The sequence below is a fragment of the Psammomys obesus genome, unplaced genomic scaffold (assembly GCF_907164565.1).
Source record: "Psammomys obesus unplaced genomic scaffold, mPsaObe1.curated_primary_1811, whole genome shotgun sequence".
Taxonomy (NCBI): domain Eukaryota; kingdom Metazoa; phylum Chordata; class Mammalia; order Rodentia; family Muridae; genus Psammomys; species Psammomys obesus.
Genome location: NW_026592548.1, coordinates 1,784,398 through 1,805,335, shown reverse-complemented (window position 1 = coordinate 1,805,335; position 20,938 = coordinate 1,784,398). Strand labels below are relative to the sequence as shown.

General features: G+C 39.2%; 1 protein-coding gene across 1 annotated transcript in view; it reads right to left on the bottom strand.

Annotated features, from left to right (window-relative positions):
* Lrrc7 (leucine rich repeat containing 7) overlaps window positions 1–20,938 on the bottom strand; it is a 680,756-nt gene that overhangs the window by 523,190 nt on the left and 136,628 nt on the right. The gene's annotated exons all lie outside the window — the stretch shown is intronic.

Sequence of the window (20,938 nt, the reverse complement as noted above, 5' to 3'; positions counted from 1 at the left end):
GAGGGAATGTGGTGAGTTGGAGTGTGCTTGGCATTTTTTTCTGTTTTGTTTCCTTTATTTTTCTTATTAGTTACATTTTATTAACTCTGCATCCCAGCTGTATCCCATTTCCTCATTCCCTCCCAATCCCACCTTTGTTCCCTCATCTCCTCCCTGCCCCTTTCCAAGTCCACTGATAGGGGAGGACCTTCTACCCTATCTGACCCTGTTTTATCAGGTATCTTCAGGACTGGCTGCAAAGTCCTCCTCTGTGGCCTAGCAGGACTCCTCCTCCCTTGGGGGGTGGGGAGGTCAAAGAGCCAGCCATTGAGGTCCTGTTAGAAATAGTCCTTGTTTCCATTACTATGGGAAACCAATTGGTTGCTGAGCTACCATGGGCTACATCTGAGCAGAGGTTCTAGGTTATATCCATACATGGTCTATCCTCATTTAGAAAGACAAATGGGATGTGCATTGAACATATGACAGGAGTCTACCACAGAAGGCTTCTGAGAGACTCTACCTAGTAGTGTTTCAAAGCAGATACTAAGACTCATAACCAAACCTTTGGCAGAGTGCAGGGAATTATATGAAAGAAGGGGGAGTTAGTATGATGTGGAAAGGATAGGAGCTCCACAAGGACCAAATATATCTGGGCACAGGGTCTTTTCTGAGACTGACACTCAACCAAAGACCATGTATGTGCTTGGCATTTAAAAGGTTTTTTTAATGTAATATGTTAAAAAGCCACTCCTGATGTGATCTGATATACTAAGATCAGAAGGAAGGAGAGGAGGACCTTCCTTATCAGTGGACTTGGGGAGGGGTATGCGTGAAGAAGGGGGAGGGAGAATGGGACTGGGAGAGGAGGAGGGAGCAGCTTAGGGGGGGATACAAAGTGAATAAAATGTAATTAATAAAATTAAATTAAATTTAAAAAAATCATGATGCACAGCTGAAGAGACAACTCAGTAATACCAGTGCTGGCCCTATAAGGACAATGACTGGAATTTAATCTCCAAAAACTACAGAAGAAATGCTGGGTGTGGTGGCATGCTTTTGTAACCCCAGTGATAGGGAAGCAGCCAGTTGCATCCTTGGCAAGTTTCAAACACACAAAGTGGACTGAACAATGAAAACAAACACATACACACACACACACTTACACATGCACACACACCTCACCACCATGTGGACAAAGCTCATACATAGCCCAGTAAGAGACTGTGAAGACTGAGTGTTTCTGTCTTACTCCAACATAAAGGCATTTGGAAGTAATTAGATTTAGAAGTAGATTTAGAGGAGGTTATAAGGTGGGGTCTTCATAGGAAGGTCACTATCCCCTGAGGCAGGGTGAAAGAGCAGAGATGTCTTTCTCTTCCACACAAGGCCAGTAAGAAGATTGTCATGAGAAAAAGGTCTCACCCCAAAGCAAATCTAATAGCAACATGACCTTGGATTCCCGGCCTCAAAACCTTGAGTTGTATATGTACATCATTTAACCACTCAGTATATGTTAATTTATCAAACATCCCAATCAATCCAAGGGGAGGCTATTAAAAAGAAGTTATCACTTGACAGTAAACACATTAATAAAAAAAATACAAAGTCATCCTTTAGGAAGGATAAATGTGACCTGAACATTTCAAAGATTAATCTTCAGGAATAGACTTGCTGCTTCTTTCCATGCTACTGGGTGAATCTAAAAGGATTTTTATTATTATTACTTTTATTATTATTATTGCTATTACTATGTATACATACTAATGTACTTGTGAACATGTCTATAAAGTATAAGAAAATACAATATGCAATTATAACTTGAATCTTAGTTCCATTAGAGTCTTACTTTAGGTGAGAAGGAGTTACTGAGCTTGAGATAATGATGGTACCATGGAAGAAGCACAAAAGGGGCCTGAAAGAGTTAATATACAATTTGCTTTAATATTGTATGTATGGAAGAGAATTCTAGCTTTTGCCATGAGGGTTAGATATGCAAACTAAACTTGTCAGATTTTCTAATTTCTGACTCTTGAATCAGTTCAATATACAATTTTGATAATATAGTTTAGCAAATGTATGAATTTTCATTACAGTCTAATGATAATTTAAGTGAATATTGACTAATCTTTATAAATTTAATGTGCAAAAAAATATAACAACTACAAATGCATATGCAACTGTCCCAAAGATGTATTTAAGCATTTTTTTCCTAATTCTAGGGATTGAACGATGGTCTTGAATGTTGTAGGTAAGTGTTCTACTACTGATGCACATCTTCAGCCTTTGTATAGTTAAAAATCAGCTTTACTTGACATAATTAAATTCTGATATGAGATAAGAAGTTATTCAGGGTGGAAATGTGTGTACACCACTCAAGAAAACTATTTTTTAATATCTCTAATATGTGAGAACAGAAGTCTGTTCCCTCATGGCCATGGTAGGAATAGGTGAGATGCTTTTAAGACTCAGGGAATTTGCCCGTGAGTGGTTGCATTTGGCATCCAAGGACCCAGTGGAACAAAGTTGCATTTTGGAACACCAAGTAGGCTTCATCCCAGGTATGCAGGGGTGGTACAATATACAGAAGTCTATCAATGTGATTCCCAATATTAACAAACAGAAAGAAAAAAAAAACACATGATAATCTCCCTAGATGCTGAAAAAGCATTTGACAAAATCCAACATCCATTCATGTTTAAAGTATTGGAGAGATCAGGGATAAAAGGCACATATCTAAACATAGTAAAGGCGATATACAGCAAGCCTATAGCCAACAACAAACTGAATGGGAAGAAACTTAAAGCAATCCCATTGAAATCAGGGACAAGACAAGGTTGCCCACTCTCTCCATATCTCTTCAACATAGTTCTGGAAATCCTTGCTAGAGCAATAAGACAGTTGAAGGAGATCAAGTGGATACAGATTGGAAAGGAAGAAGTCAAAGTATCACTATTTAGAGATGATATGATAGTATATGTGAGTGACCCCAAAAACTCTACCAGGGAACTCCTGCAGCTCATAAACACTTTCAGCAAAGTGGCCAAATACAAAATTAACTAAAAAAAATAAGTAGCCCTCCTATATACAAAAGACAAAAGGGTCGAGAAAGAAATTCTGGAAACAACACCCTTCACAATAGCCACAAATGACATAAGGTACCTCGGAGTAACCCTAACCAAGCAAGTCAAAGACTTGTATGAAAAAAATTTCCAGTCTCTAAAGAAAGAATTAGAAGAAGATAAGAGAAGATGGAAAGATCTCCCATGCTCATGGGTTGGCAGGATTAACATATTAAAAATGGCCAATTTACCGAAAGCAAACTACAGGTTCAATGCAATTCCCATCAAAATACCAACACCATTTTTTACAGACCTGGAAAGAAAAATTCTCAACTTCATATGGAATAACAAGAAACCCAGAAATGCTAAAACAATCCTCTACAATAAAAGATCTTCTGGAGGTATCTTCATCCCTGATCTCAAGCTGTACTATAGAGCAACAGTTATGAAAACTGCATGGCACTGGCATAGAAACAGAATGGTGGATCAATGGAACTGAACAGAAGACCCAGAAATAAACCCACACACTTATGGACACCTGATTTTTTACAAAGGTGCCAAAACCATACAATGGAGAAAAGATAGCATCTTCAACAAACGGTGCTGGTCTAACTGGATGTCTACATGTAGAAAAATGCAAATAAATCCATACATATCACCCTGCACAAAACTGAAGTCCAAGTGGATCAAAGACCTCAACATAAAACCAGACACATTAAATCGGTTAGAAGAAAAAGTGGGGAATACCCTTGGACTCATTGGCACAGGAGGCATCTTCCTGAACAGAACACCAACAGCACAGGCTCTAAGAGCAATAAAAATAAAAAAAAATAATAAATAATAATAAATGGGACCTTATGAAACCGAAAAGCTTTTGTAAAGCAAAGGACACCGTCATGAAAACAAAATGAATGCCTACAGATTGGGAAAGAATCTTCACTAACCCTTTATCTGACAGAGGCCTAATAGACAGTATATATAAAGAACTAAAGAAGCTGAAAAGCAGCAAACCAAGTAATCCAATTAAAAAATGGGGGACAGAGCTAAACAGAGAACTCTCTGTGGAAGAATATCGAATGGCAGAGAAACACTTAAAGAAATGCTCAACCTCATTAGCCATTAGGGAAATGCAAATCAAAATGACCCTGAGATTTCACCTTACACCCATAAGAATGGCCAAGATGGAAAACTCAAGTGACAACACATGTTGAAGAGGTTGTGGAGAAAGGGGAACCCTCTTCCACTGCTGGTGGGGAATGTAAACTTGTACAACCACTCTGGAAATCAATCTGGCGCTTGCTCAGACAACTAGGAATAGCATTTCCTCAAGATCTAGCCATACCACTGCTAGGCATATATCCAAAAGAGGCTCAAGTACACAAAAAGGACATTTGCTCAACCATGTTTGTAGTAGCTTTATTTGTAATAGCCAGAATATGGAAACAGACCAGATGCCCCTCAAATGAAGAATGGATGCAGAAATTGTGGTACATCTACACAATGGAGTGTTACTCTGCAATGACAAATAAGGAAATCATGCAATTTGCAGGTAAATGTTGGGACCTGGAAAGGATCATCCTGAGTGAGCTGTGGCAGAAGCAGAAAGACACACATGGTATATAATCACTCATATAGACATATAACATAGGATAAACCTACGAAAATCTGTATGTCTAAAGAAACTAATCAAGAGAGAGGACCCTGACTAAAACGCTCAATTCCCTTCCCGAAAGGCGAACAGGATGGATGTCAGAAGAAGAAGAAAACAAGAAACAACCTAGGAACCTGCCACAAAGGTCCTCTGAAAGGCTCTGCCTTGCAGACTATCAAAGCAGATGCTGAGACTTATGGCCAACTGCTGGGCAGAGTGCATGGAATCTTATGTAAGAATTGGGAAATAGTAAGATCTGGAGAGCACATGGAGAGCAACAGAACCAGAAAATTTGAACACAAGGGTCTTCCCAGAGACTCATACTCCAACCAAGTACCAGGCATGGAGATAACCTAGAACCCCTGCACAGATGTAGTCCATGGCAGTGTAGTGTCCAAGTAGTTTAAATAGTAATGGGAAGAGGAATGCCTCTGACATAATCTGATTGGCCTGCTCTTTGATCACCTCCCCCTGAATGGGGAGCAGCCTTACCAGGCCACAGAAGGTGACAATGCAGCCATTCCTGATGTGATCTGATAGACTAAGATCAGAAGGAAGGAAAGGAGGATCTCCCCTATCAGTGTACTTGGGGAGTGGCATGCATGCAGAAAGGGGAGGGAGGGTGGGATCAGGAGGGGAGGAGGGAGGGGTTAATGGGGGATACAAAGTGAATAAAGTGTAATTAATAAAATAAAATTAAATTAAAAAATAAAAAAAGAGAGTGGGGATTGAGGTACCAGTGGCTGGAAGGCCACAAATAAGGCTGAGAACAGGAAGATAGAGAAAGATAATCAAATAAGACCATGAATGAACAAAATGAAAAAGAAAACAATATATATATAATATATATTATTTGTTTTCAGAGATGAAAATATTAATATAGTACACTTCTGTTAATCAATTCAAGAGATTACAAATGAAAATATAAGAATACTTTGACAAATAAAAATTCCCTGTTATTCACATATTATCTAAAGACCTAAATACTCTATTTTTTAAGACTTTAGACATTTCAAAACTTAGTACTGCTCTCAGTACTATTAGGAATAATACTGAAATATCTATTATATTTCACCATTTACCTCTGTTTCATTCAGTACCCAGAGAAGTCCCTCGAAAAATCATATTTTTATTTTATATTATACATTTATATAACTTTAGATTTATTTATTTATTTGCATTTTTTAAATTTTATTAATTACACTTTATTCATTTTGTATCCCCCCATAAGCCCCTCCCTCCTCCCCTCCTGATCCCACCCTCCCTCCCCTTTCTGCATGCATGCCACTCCCCAAGTAAACTGATAGGGGAGGTTCTCCTCTCCTTTCTAATCTTAGTCTATCAGTTCTCATCAAAAGTGGCTGCATTGTCCTCTTCTGTGGCCTGGTAAGGCTGCTCTCCCCTCAGGGGGAGGTGATCAAGGAGCAGGCCAATCAGATTATGTCAGAGGCAGTCCCTCTTCCCATTATTATGGAACTCACTTGGACACTGAACTGCCATGGGCTACATCTCTGCAGGGGTTCTAGGTTATCTCCACGAATAGTCCTTGGTTGGAGTATGAGTCTCTGGGAAGTTCCCTGTGTTCAAATTATCTTGTTCCTACAGATTGGGAAAGAATCATCACCAACACTTTATCTGACAGAGGACTCATATCCAATATATATAAAGAACTAAACAAGCTGAAAAGCAACAAACCAAGTAATCCACTTAAAAAATGGGGAACAGAGCTAAAGAGAGAATTCTCTGTAGAGGAATATCGAATGGCAGAGAAGCACTTAAAGAAATGCTCAACCTCATTAGCCATTAGGGAAATGCAAATCAAAACGACCCTGAGATTTCACCTTACACCCATCAGAATGGCCAAGATGAAAAACTCAAGGGACAACACATGCTGGAGAGGTTGTGGAGAAAGGGGAACACTTCTCCACTGCTGGTGGGAGTGTAAACTTGTACAACCACTCTGGAAATCAATCTGGCGCTTTTTCAGACAACTAGGAATAGAGCTTCCTCAAGATCCAGCCATACCACTCCTAGGCATATACCCAAAAGAGGCTCAAGTACACAAAAAGGAAATTTGCTCAACCATGTTTTTAGCAGCTTTATTTGTAATAGCCAGAAGCTGGAAACAACCCAGATGCCCTTCAACTGAAGAATGGATGCAGAAACTGTATTACTCAGCAATGAAAAATAAGTAAATCATGAAATTTGCAGGTAAATGGTGGGATCTGGAAAGGATCATCCTGAGTGAGTTTTCCCAGAAGCAAAAAGACACGCATGGTATATATTCACTCATATAAACATACAACATAGAATAAAACCACTAAAATCTGTACATCTAAGCAAAAGAGAGGACCCTAACTAAAATGTTCAATCCCCATCCTGAAAGGCAAAGAGGATGGACATCAGAAGAAAAAGAAAATAGGAAACAACCTTGGAACCTGCTACAGAGGGCCTCTGAAAGCCAGAAGAAAACAGGAAACAACCTTGGAACCTGCCACAGAGGTCCTCTGAAAGCCTCTGCAGTATAGACTGTCAAAGAAGATGCTGAGCCTGAGGGACAACTGATGGACAGAGTGAATGGAATTTTATGTAAGAAGTGGGAAATAGTAAGAACTGGAGGGGACGGGAACTCCACAAGCAGAGCAACAGAAAAATCATTTTTAAGGCAAGTAATGGAAGGCTTAGAGATTCTCAATTCCCTACACATAGCCACATGGGTCATGGAAGATGTAACCAGTCTTTCCTGGGTTTTGCTTTCTGATTTTACTCCATTATTACAATGGGCCCATGATTATATAAAAACAACATGCCTACTACTTTGTTAGGCAAGGTGCCATTAATTGAGGTAAAATCCTTCATAAACATAAAATTAATATTAGCTGCATACCTATATATGAATATATTATGTATAAGCTACTCAGCACAGCATAGAACATGTGTGTGTATTGTTTGTTAATGTTGGTTAATTCCATGTTGATTTTGATTGTTGTTCTGGTGTCATTTAATATCAGCTTTATTCAATGAAACTTTATCTTCAAGAACTACTGAAAAGTTAACTGGAGCTAAAGAAATTTCCTATAAATTATGTACGTCACACAGTCATGAAAGCAAATATTGAAGACATCCAAATTCTCTTTATTCTTTAGAATTGTAAATGTTGTGCCCACTGAGAGACACACATTCATTTCCACAGTGTTATATAACTGACACTCCCATCTTATGAAAATCACACTGTTGTCTCTGCAAACTTCAACCTGTGTAATTTGTGGTGTGTGAAGCACTCCGGTACTCTGCAAAGGAAGTGTCTCATTTTTCTCCATCTTCACATGCTACCAGTGGGGTGTGGTCATAGTACCAGCAATGAGAGATGCAGTGTGAGGACCACAGGTGAGGCAGATGCTTTAAGTCTCATTGAGAAGCTCTAGGAAGTGTGTTCTACATGTCTTTGCTGAGAAATATGTGTATCCAGGTAAACATCAAATAGCATGAACAGGCATCTGTAATGTGTAAGCAAAAAGCATCTACACCCTGTTTGGTGTCTCCCTAAAGCCTTTTTGCTCTCTCTCCAATGTAATCAGGTCTCAACCTGCTAAGAACCTTTAAATATTGCTCCCACTCAATTTCAAAGCTAAAGATGCTCACTGACTGAGGATGTACACAGTGAAAACAATTTCTGAAAGATTCTGTTCAGATGCTGTTTAGTGTTTGGGAATTCCTACAAGCAGCAAATACACATTTGAAAATGTAGGAAGTTCAATAGATTCACCTTGTTGATAAAGTCATTCACCGATACAGAAGTGGGGCAAGGGTCCAGGACAAGACTGCAGTTAGGATGGATGCTGTAAGAGTAATGGCCAAAAGAGATGGTATAACGTCTTGCCATATTGCCTGATGATCTATTAGAGGAGCCAGTGATCAGTTTGAATGTTTAGTGATTACCACAATAAAGTGATTTCTGCCTTCAAATTTAGCTGAAAAAAATGCTCACTCAACTGATATAGAATGTGGCCTGGAATGAGAGTGAGGATAAGAATAAAAATCTGGTTGAAGTATATTTGTACTGGATGAAAAAAGAAGAGAGACTGACTGGTTCATAATAAACATGGTACTTGGGGAGAAATAAGTTGGGAGGCATAAACATCCTCAGTGCCTATTGCAGGCATTATTATTATCTGCCATGATCATTTGATTCTGACTAGCCTCCCACTCAGAGAATGCCACCAAATGATTTGCTTAGGGTCACACAGATCAAAGTTCAGCATTTATATCCAGATTTATATCCAGATTTATATTCAGATTTATATCCAGATTTGTATGCCTCCCTTTAATGTGGGTTTTTCTATATATGCTTCTGAGAGGGTGGGAATGCAAGACAGTGTGGTGCCAGCTGCTGGCCATGCACAACCATTTTGGACCTTAAACTGGCCAGTGTCACAGAAGAACTAAACTTGGTATTTAACAACTTTATTGAGTCTTAGTTTATTCCAATGGGAATTTCAATAACTGCAAATAACTACAGGTTTATACAGTTTAGCATGTCTGGAAGTATCTAATCATCACACTATCAAAGAAAATACACATTTCAGTTATTTTTGAATTGATGGAATAAAACACCACGACCAAAGTCAACTTGGGCTTTGTTTTAGCTTACAGTTCCACATTACAGTCCACATTTGAAGAAAGTCAGGATGGGAGTTCAAGGCAGGAATCTGGAAGTAGGAATGGAATCAGAGACTATGAGGGAATGCTTCTTAATGACTTGCTCTTCATGCCATGTTCAGCCAGCTTTTCTGTAGCACTGAGGAGCACCAACCCTGTGGTGGCACTACCCACAAAGGTTTGTGCTCTTTCATATCAATTATCAATCAAGAAAATGCATCATAGGCTCCCCCACAGGCCAATCTGGTAGGTGCACTTTCTTAGTTGAGAGTCTTTCTTTCAAAATCAATCTAGCTTACATAAAATTGACATAAAACTAGATGATGCAATAAAGCTTATGCTTTAATCCCAGCAGTTCTTAACCTGTGGGTCGTGACCATTTTGGCAAACCTCTGCTTCCAAAAATATTTACATTATAATGCATAATAGTAGCAAAATGACAGTTATGAAATAGCAACTAAATAATTTTGTAGTTGGGGATCACTGTAACATGAAGAACTGTATTAAAGGGTTGCAGCATTAACAAGATTGAGAACTGCTGTTCTATAGTTAAAATGTCAACAGAAATAATTTATAGAAAACTAAAGAAATTACAAATTACTACTAAAAATGAAAGCACAGCCTGATTATATAGATATAAAGATAATTGTTTGATTATAGTTAGAAATAATAGTGGACAGAGATTTATATACTCATAGGGGAAAGAAAAATTATGTCAAAATGCACAGTGGCAACATACTCTGAACATTAATTTTTATAATGTCCTTAAACTGTCAATTCCCTGAACTTCTAAGTTTCCTTATTTAGCTTTGAATTCAAGGAAGAGTTGAAGGCACAGTGGAAATTGCCTTGTTTTGTCAATGGTAATTTCTTTTTAAGAACAGTTGAGTCCAAACCACAGTAATCTGCTCACCAGAGGATGGATATACTCCCAGAGAATGTATGTGTAGAGTAGAAATGAGTGCTCATACAGATCCAATTTGAACTTCAAATGACAACATAGAAACAATCAATACCCAGTTATCTTGGCTGAATATGTTCAACTGACCCACATAAAAAAAAAAAAAAGCTGAAGTTGAAAAGGAATACCACTGTGAAGAAAAAGAATTTTATTTTTATTCAAATAAACAATGTAGAAAAAGTAAAATTCCTACAACTGATATATTGGCAAAAGGCAATGGAGTTTGCATTGAGACAGGTGTTCAGTGGAAAATAGTAATAATTTCTCAAAGAACAAAAATCAGCAATGGTTTCAGAAGGGAAACAGTTTTACAGTTCTGTATTATGTACCTTGAAAACCAGCGAACATAGTGTTACATTTTCTCCAATTTTTAAAAATTGACTTTTTATTAATTTGTGTTTGTGTGGTATGTGTTATATGTGCACAAGTGCATGCAAATGCACATGAGTACATGCAAGTGGAGGCCAGTGGCTAACATTTGGGGTTTTTCTTGATTGCTAACCAACTTAAGCTTTGATACAGAGCTTTTCAGTGAAGCTGGGTTAAGCTAAATTGACTGGCTAATGAACTCCAGGGAACTAACTATGTCCTGAATGTTGCTTCTATATGAAAATATTTTTACTTTGGTTCTTGGGATTTGAACTCAGGCCTTCATGAATGAGTTGTATAAACTCTTATCAACTGAATTATTTCTTCAGCGCACCCCTTAATATTTTTAAAGTAGAATTCAAAATTGATATGTACGATTAAAAATGTCTTGAAAATCTATACCTTTTTTAAGAAAAAGAAACAAGTGCTAGAATGTGAACAGTATATAATTTTTCTCTGCAGATGTAGCAAATAAATGCTTTGTGAAAAATCAGAGATGAATGACAGTAACATCTGTAGGAACAGGGAAAAGTCAAGGTCCTCAAAGTTTCAGAATTTGAATCTTGCATCATTTTCCCTCCTATTTTTTAGAAGGGATTTTGTAGATTTTATCCATCTAAGTAGTAACACTGTCTAATGGCAGGCTGCTGTCTTTATGAATATGTGTTTTAACAAATTGGATAGCACAGGAGATAGCAAGTTTCCCTTAGTGAAATTCTTACAAGTGACTGATTAACTTGTGAGATTTAGGAATATTCCCAGCAATTAAATCATAAAAGATTATACATTTGTCATAATTTAGGTTTCATCTGTATGTGATAATTTGGGTTTCATGTTTTTAATAGTTGGTATTTAAGAGTGAGATGCCAAAAGTCATTGGAGTGCAGACTCCTCACCCCTCAGAGGAGCTGCAGTGATCTTACTTTCCCAGCTATCTTTCAGATCGCCTTACACATTCATCCTACTCTGGAGTTGACCAGAAGTCATTTATTAGAAGTTTCAAATCCATTGAAAATGGTGTATTTATTATAAATGAATTAGTGAATTAATGAATGGCAGTTGATAACATGTCTTCTCCTATATGGGGCTAACATTTCTCTGGCTATACCTCTGGTCTCATACGGACTCTCTGTGGGTAGTATGTTAGAGTAAGGTCAAACTCAGGCTTCTTTTCCTGTAAGCCTCCAACTTGAACAGAGTTGGCAGATGAAGTTCTTTGCTCTCATTCTTATTACTTAGCTTTATTGAGCCTTCTGTCTCAGAGAAGGAAACACTACCACATGTGGTAACTGTTTAGACATAGAGAAAATATGTGCTGGGGAACTATAAAATATTCATTTCTTTTTTAAATTTTTTAATATTAGTTACAGTTTGTTAACTTTGTATACCTGCTGTATCCCACTCCCTCTTTCCCTCCCAATCCCACCCTCCCACCTTCATCTCCTCCCTGCCCCTTTCCAAGTCCACTGATAGGGGAGAACCTCCTCCCCTTCCATCTGATACTGGTTTATCAGGTGTCTTCAGGATTGGCTGCAAAGTCCTCCTCTATGGCCTAGGAGGGCTGCTCCTTCCTGGGGGAGGTCAAAGAGCCCACCATCGAGTTCATGGACCCAGGGAACAATGATCAGTCCTCACGTAGAAAGATAAATGGGATGGACATTGGATGTAGGAGCAAACAAGTAAAAGGACAGGAGCCTACCACAGAGGGCCTCTGAAAGACTCTACCTAGCAGTGTATCAAAGCAGATATTAAGACTCATAACCAAATCTTAGGCAGAGTACAGGGAATCAAAAAAAAGGGGGGGTTAATATGACCTGGAGAGGACAGGAGTTCCACAAGGACCAAATATATCTGGGCACAGAGGTCTTTTATGAGACTGTTTCTCCAAACAAGGACCATGTATGGATGCAACCTAGAGCCTCTATTCAGATGTAGCTCTTGGTAGCTCAAAATATTCATTTCTTAAAGGAAAATGGAGGTGGATACCAACAAAGAATAAATGCAATTGTTTTGAAAATACACAAAATGTATCAATAACCTAGAATATAAATGACATCAATCTTTTTAGTTAGATGTGTGAAGATTGACTTTTGTCTTCAATTCACTCCTTTTGTGAGGAATTTCTGAGATCACAGTCAGTCTTTGGACTGAGAGCTGCTGGAATGACATTCTGGAGTTTTCTTTAGAATTTTGCATGTGCTATTGACAACTCATAACAAAGGCACCATATATTCTTTTAAGGTAGAGAAACCATCATGGCAAACCTAGCAAACACTGATAGCCATGAGCAAAAGGCAACACAATGACCCCAATCACATTGATAATTTCTAAGGCTTCTCAGATCATAAAATATTTTAATGTCAGTATACTATACTAAGATAAGGAAATAGAACATGAAGTCTCCTTTACTGGAGAAATAGTAGTCCCAATGACTCATTTATTTAGGAAGATGAGTTTCTGGGAAAACCTGAATTAAGATTTAAGATTAGGTGAATATTGCAACTCTCTGAACAGCCCTGATGAGCTTTGCATGATTTTGTGTAAGTTCCAGCAACAACAGCAAAAACAAACTAAATAATCCCCAAACATTTTCATTTGTTATAATGCTGTGTGGGACCACTAGGAAATACCAGACACAGAGTAATTTCACCTGCAGCATCTGTGCCTGTCATTTTTTTTCTCAGTTCCTGCCCAGGGTTAGGAAGAACTTACTATCCTCTCCACTGGCTTTTGACGTTCTTGAGAAAGGTGAACATATTTTCACTAAAGAAATGTCAAAGTGTCTATGCTGATCCTTGCTCTCTTGAGGCCTTTCAAGTTGGGAGCTAGATTTCTCCATGACACTATGAGGACTTCTGTTTCACTCAGTCCTTACAATCACCCGTGAGGTCCTATGTGAGCACCTGTAACTTCACCTCATCTCTTTTTTTCCTCTCTCATGTTTGATCCCATGTTTATCTATGCTCATTTGACTGAACTTGCACAAATATAATAGGCTCTTGTCTTAGGCCTTTATTCTTGTAGTATCCCTTCGCTGGACTCCCTCCACTACCCACTTATGTTCAGATGTTACTCTTCCAGTGTTTTTTTCCCAAGGAAAAAACTTTGTCCACTCCTTGTAGCTTCTTTAATCTCTATAGCTTCACCAACTTTTTGGTCTTCCACCAGGCTCTTGTTTTCATTTTCACTTTAGTGTGTATAATTTTCTAGCATCATCTTGGCGCTCTTTCAATTCATAATTTGCTGAGTAGAAAAGTCCAAATGTTCTGCTCGGATGTGGCCCGTGGTAGCTCAGTAACCAAGTAGTTTTCCAAAGTAAGGGGAATATGGACTATTTCTAACAGGATCTCAAGGGCAGGCTGTTTGACCCCCCCACCCCCCGGGGAGGAGCAGTCTGTTAGGCCACAGAGGAGGACTTTGCAGCCAGCCCTGAAGATACCTGATAAAACAGGGTCAAATGAAAGGGGAGGAGGTCCTCCCCTATCAGTGGACTTGGAAAGGGGCAGGGAGGAGACCAGGGAGGGAGTTGGGGAGGGGGAGGGAATGAGGGAGCGGGATACAGCTGGGACACAGAGTTAACAAATTGTAACTAAAAAGAAAAATAAAAATTTAAAAAAATGAAAAAATAAGTCCAAATGTGTTTCAAAAATGAGTGTGCAATAATGTGAACACTGCTTTTGTTTCTATTAACAAGTAAGAGAATGTGAACCTTTTCTAAAGATGATGGTGAATTTGTTTATTTTTTTCTACTGCTTTATTTTGCTTATCTAATGTGAGGCTATACTGCTGAATATATAGAGGTGAGCTAACTCTTTAATTGTGAAACAGTAATTGGATACTCAATGCTGCAGTTTGGCTTTTAGCCTGTTTACCTTGTAACACAGGGTGGTGTCTATCTAACAATGATGCTGCAGGAACACTGTTCTCCATATACTGACCTTAAATGAGGAATATCAGCTTGGAATGAAATAATTGTTTTGTATTTTAAAGGTTGTTTGTTTTTATTATATATATATGTTTGTGTATGTGTGTATGTACATATATATGAGTGTTTGCCTACATGTATGCCTGTTCACCATATACATCCAAGTGCTAAGGAGGCCAGAAGGGAGTATTAGAGCCTCTAGAACTGGAGTGACAGGCAGTTGTGAGCTGCTGTGTGATTACGGCAAACTGAACCCAGGTGCTCTATGAGAGCAGTAAGAACTCTTGGACCAGACTCGCCTTTCTCAGCACAGACCTAACTGCCTGGGGCCTGCAGCCACTGAGGCAGAGCCCCAAGCCCTTTATCGGCAAAGGCCAGCAGTACTGTGTCTCGGAGCCCCAGATTCACGCACGGCGGCTGCACCATCCTCCCAGGGCCCGAGTCTGCTAGACGCCATACTAGCTCCGCAGGAGTGCCATCACTGACGGTACGGCCCGCCCAATCCCACAGTGACAGAGAATACGCTATATACTCACCAAAACCAGACAGAAACGCCATACAAGCTAGACACACCAGGCGCTGGGCCTCCGAAGCTTGGAGAGCACAGTAAAGAGACCCCAGGACTTCCCAGAAAGCATCTGGACTAGCAACCCAGTCTCCAGTTACAGCGGGACTTTCTAACCTGGCGGCAGAGCAGCACTGAGCTGGCGGGGCACATCAGCCCTCCAGTTTAAGACTAACCAGGGCCAAACCAGAGAACAGAAAGGCTGGTTACCCCGATTCCCACTGACGTGACCACCCTGAAATCTCCAGCTGCAGCAAGACCTCATAACCTGGCAGTGACAGCAGCACGGAACTGGCGGAGCACATCAAAGAAGCAGGGCCAAACCAGAGAGCAGAGAGCCCAGATACCCCGATCTCTGCCAAGTGTCCTGCCTGTAAGTGAGTGCACCCTTGAGAATCTGCAGCTCCACTGATCCTGGGTTCTTCTAAAACAGAAGCCAGGCATCGAACCCCCTCCCACCCATATACCCACTTTGGGAAACAGAGGGGCACTTGGAACATTGAAGTTCCTGCTCTGTGGGTCTAATTGAGGAGTTAAGGCAGTTAATGCCAGAAATTGCACTGCGATCATCACTAGCGCCTGCGACATATACATTGCAGAGCCCCTCCCACACACTCAAGGGTTCAACATTAGCCATCACTCTGTCCCTCGAGACACACGCCCACACCCACTTACACACACACACACATATACACACGCACGCACGCACGCTTGCATTTGCCTCTGTTTGCGCCTGCGTACTTTCCTCCCACAGGTACAGCTAGTCCTCAGCATACGCTAAGGACACGAGACCTCTCTCAACTTCCTGAGGAATTCTCCAGACTCGAGAGAGAGACAGTACCAGTCTGATCGGCAGAATCCAAAAACAAACAGGGAAGGTCTCAGATAAGCCAATGGCCAGGGGTAGGCGAAAGAACACTTCCAACATAAATCAGGACATCATGACTTCACCAGCAAACCCCAAAATCGATGGATACTCCAATTCATCAGAAGCACAGGAAAATGACCTTAAAGCCATGCTTGCTCAATTATTTGAGGCTCATAAGGAGGAAATGAACAAATCTTTCAAAGAGTTGGCCAGTCAATTGGAGGTAAAGAAAGAAGAAATAGACAAAACCCTTAAAGAAACACAGGCAAACATAGCCAAACAAATAGAGGCACAAGTAGAGAAAAAATTAGTGGCATACAAAAAGGAAATGAACAAAGAAATAGAGTCCATCGTAGAGAGACAGGAATCCAAATTCAAACACATAAAAGAAATGGTGCAAGGCATGAAAACAGAATTAGACTCAATAAAGAAAACACAAAATGAGAAAACTCTTGAGCTGGAGAACTTGGAGAAAAGATCAGGAACCACAAAAGTAAGCATCACCAACAGAATACAAGAGATGGAAGAGAGAATCTCTGGAGCTGAAGACACACTTGCAGAAATTGATACTTCTCTCAAAGAAAAAGTAAAATCAGAAAAATTCCAATCACAAAATATCCAAGAAATCAAGGATGCTATGAAAAGACAAAATCTAAGAATAATAGGAATTGATGAAAAAGAAGACTCCAGGCTCCAAGGTCCAGAAAATATTTTCAAAAAAATCATAGAAGAAAATTTTCCCAACTTAAAGAAAGAGATGTCCATAAATATACAAGAGGCCTACAGAACAACAAATAGACTAGACCAGAAAAGAAACACATCACGTCACATCATAGTCAAAACACTAAATCTACAGAACAAAGAAAAGATATTAAAAGCAGCAAGGGAAAAAGGCCAAGTAACATATGAAGGTAGACCTATCAGAATCACACCAGACTTCTCATCAGAAACTATGAAAGCCAGAAGGGCCTGGGCAAGCATCATGGAGACTCAAAGAGATCACAAATGTCAACCGAGACTACTATACCCTGCAAAGCTTTCAATCAACATAGATGGAGAAAACAAAATATTCCATGACAAAACTAAATTTACGCAATATCTATACAGCAAACCAACCCTACAGAAGATACTAGAAGGAAAACTCCAATCCAACGAAAACGAATTCACCCAAGAAAACAGGGCATACAGATACTGTCCCAACAAAAATGAAAACAAGCAATGAAACAAGGTAAGATCATCGACTCCATTACAAAAGGAACTAACATGCATTGGTCAATATTATCTATCAATATTAATGGACTCAACTCACCAATAAAAAGACACATGCTAACAGAATGGTTACAGAAACAGGACCCAACATTCTGTTGCATCCAAGAAACACACCTATGCAACAAAGATAAACACTACCTCAGAGTAAAGGGCTGGAAAAATGTTTTTCAAGCAAATGGTTCCAGAAAACAAGCTGGAGTAGCCATCCTAATATCTAATAAAATAGACTTTCAACCCAAGTTAATCAAAAAAGATAAGGAGGGCCACTATATTCTCATCAAAGGAAAAATCCAACAAGAGGACATCACAATTTTGAATATCTATGCCCCAAATACAAGAGCACCTACATTCGTAAATGAAACAATATTAAAGCTTAAATCATACATTGATCCTAATACCTTAATAGTGGGAGACTTCAACACCCCACTCTCATCAAGGGACAGATCAACCAGACAGACACCAAATAGGGAAATAAAAGCACTCACAGAATCCCTAAATCAAATGGACCTAATAGATGTCTACAGATATTTTCACCCAAACTCAAAAGAGTACACCTTCTTTTCAGCACCACATGGAACCTTCTCCAAAATAGACCATATAGTTGGTCACAAAGCAAGCCTCAACAGATACAAAAGGATTGAAATAATCCCTTGTATACTATCTGACCACCATGGACTAAAGCTGGACATCAACAACAACAGAAACAACAAAAAGCCGACACACAGATGGAAACTGAACAACTTACTACTCAATGACAGCTGGGTCAAGGAAGAAATAAAGAAAGAAATTACAGACTTTCTAGAATTCAATGAAAATGAAGGCACAACATACCCAAATTTATGGGACACATTGAAAGCAGTGCTCAGAGGAAAATTTATAGCACTAAGTGCCTACAAGAAGAAATCCGTAACATCACACACAAACAACTTAATGGCCCAACTGAAAAACCTAGAAAAAAAAGAAGCAGATACACCCAAGAGGAGCAGACGGCTGGAAATAATCAAACTAAGGGCTGAAATCAATCAATTAGAAACAAATAAAATTATCCAAAGAATCAATGAAACAAAAAGCTGGTTCTTTGAGAAAATCAACAAGATAGACAAACCCTTAGCCAAACTAACTAAAAAGCAGAGAGAAACCATACAAATCAGCAAAATCAGAAAGGAAAATGGGGACATAACTACAGACACTGAGGAAATCCAAACGATTATTAGGTCATACTACAAAAGCCTATATGCCAGAAAATTTGAAAATCTAAATGAAATGGATAACTTTCTTGACAGATTCTATCTACCAAAATTAAGTCAAGATCAGGTAGAAAGACTGAATAGTCCTATATCTCCCAAGGAAATTGAAGCAGTCATTAACAGTCTCCCCTCCAAAAAAAGCCCTGGACCAGATGGCTTCAGCGCAGAATTCTACAAGACCTTCAAAGAAGTACTAACACCAATTCTCCTCAAACTATTCCATAAAATAGAAACAGAAGGAACACTACCAAACTCATTCTATGAAGCCACAGTCACTTTGATACCTAAACCACACAAAGATCCAACAAAAAAAGAGAACTTCAGACCTATCTCTCTTATGAACATTGATGCAAAAATACTCAATAAAATACTTGCAAACCGAATCCAAGAACACATCAAAGATAGCATCCACCATGACCAAGTAGGCTTCATCCCAGGAATGCAAGGGTGGTTCAACATACGGAAATCCATCAATGTAATCCACCACATAAACAAAATGAAGGAGAAAAACCACAAGATCATCTCCTTAGATGCTGAAAAAGCATTTGACAAAGTCCAACACCCATTTATGTTTAAAGTCTTGGAGAGATCAGGGATACAAGGCACATACCTAAAGATAGTAAAGGCAATATACAGCAAGCCTATAGCCAACATCACACTCAATGGAGAGAAACTTAAATCAATCCCACTGAAATCAGGGACAAGACAAGGCTGCCCACTCTCTCCATATCTCTTTAACATAGTACTTGAAGTCCTAGCCAGAGCAATAAGACAACTAAAGGAGATCAAGGGGATACAAATGGGAAAGGAAGAGGTCAAAGTGTCACTATTCGCAGATGATATGATAGTATACATGAGCGAACCCAAAGATTCAACCAGAGAACTTCTTCAGCTGATAAACACGTTCAGCAAAGTGACAGGATACAAAATCAACTCAAAAAAATCAGAAGCCCTCTTGTATACCAAAGACAAAAAGGCTGAGAAAGAAATTAGGGAAACAACACCCTTCACAATAGCCACTAATAACATAAAGTACCTTGGTGTGACTCTAACCAAGCAAGTGAAAGACCTGTTTGAGAAAAACTTCAAGTCTTTGAAGAAAGAAATTGAAGAAGATCTCAGAAGATGGAAAGATCTCCCGTGCTCATGGATTGGTAGGATTAACTTTGTGAAAATGGCCATCCTGCCAAAAGCAATCTACAGATTCAATGCAATTCCCATCAAAATACCAACTCAATTCTTTACAGACCTTGAAAAAAAGATTCTCAGCTTCATATGGAGAAACAAAAAACCCAGAATCTCCAAAACGATCCTGTACAACAACAGATCATCTGGAGGTATCTCCATTCCCGATCTCAAGCTGTACTACAGGGCAACAGTAATAAAAACTGCATGGTATTGGCATAGAAACAGAAAGGAGGATCAATGGAACTGCATAGAAGACCCAGAAATAAACCCACACACCTATGAATACTCAATATTTGACAAAGAAGCCAAATCCATTCAATGGAAAAAAGACAGCATCTTCAACAAATGGTGCTGGACCAACTGGATGTCTACATGCAGAAAAATGAAAATAGATCCATATTTATCACCGTGCACAAAACTAAAGTCCAAGTGGATCAAGGACCTCAACATAAAACCAGATACTCTAAATCAGTTGGAAAAAAAAAAGTGGGAAACAGCCTAGAACTCATTGGCACAGGAGACAACTTCCTGAACAGAACACCAACAGCACAGGCTCTAAGAGCAACAATCAATAAATGGGACCTCATGAAACTGAAAAGCTTCTGTAAAGCAAAAGACACTGTCATCAAAACAAATAGACAGCCTACAGATTGGGAAAGAATCTTCACCAACCCTTTATCTGACAGAGGGCTAATATCAAGTATATATAAAGAAGTAAAGAAGCAGAAAAGCAACAAACCAAGTAATCCACTTAAAAAATGGGGAACAGAGCTAAACAGAGAATTCTCGAAAGAGGAACATCGAATGGCAGAGAAGCACTTAAAGAAATGCTCAACCTCATTAGCCATTAGGGAAATGCAAATCAAAACGACCCTGAGATTTCACCTTACACCCATCAGAATGGCCAAGATGAAAAACTCAAGTGATAGCACATGCTGGAGAGGTTGTGGAGAAAAGGGAACCCTCCTCCATTGCTGGTGGGAATGTAAACTGGTTCAACCACTCTGGAAGTCAATCTGGCGCTTTCTCAGACAACTAGGAGTAGTGCTACCTCAAGACGCAGCTATACCACTCCTAGGTATATACCCAAAATTCGATCAAGTACACAACAAGGACATTTGTTCAACCATGTTCGTAGCAGCTTTATTTGTAATAGCCAGAACTTGGAAACAACCCAGATGTCCATCAACAGAGG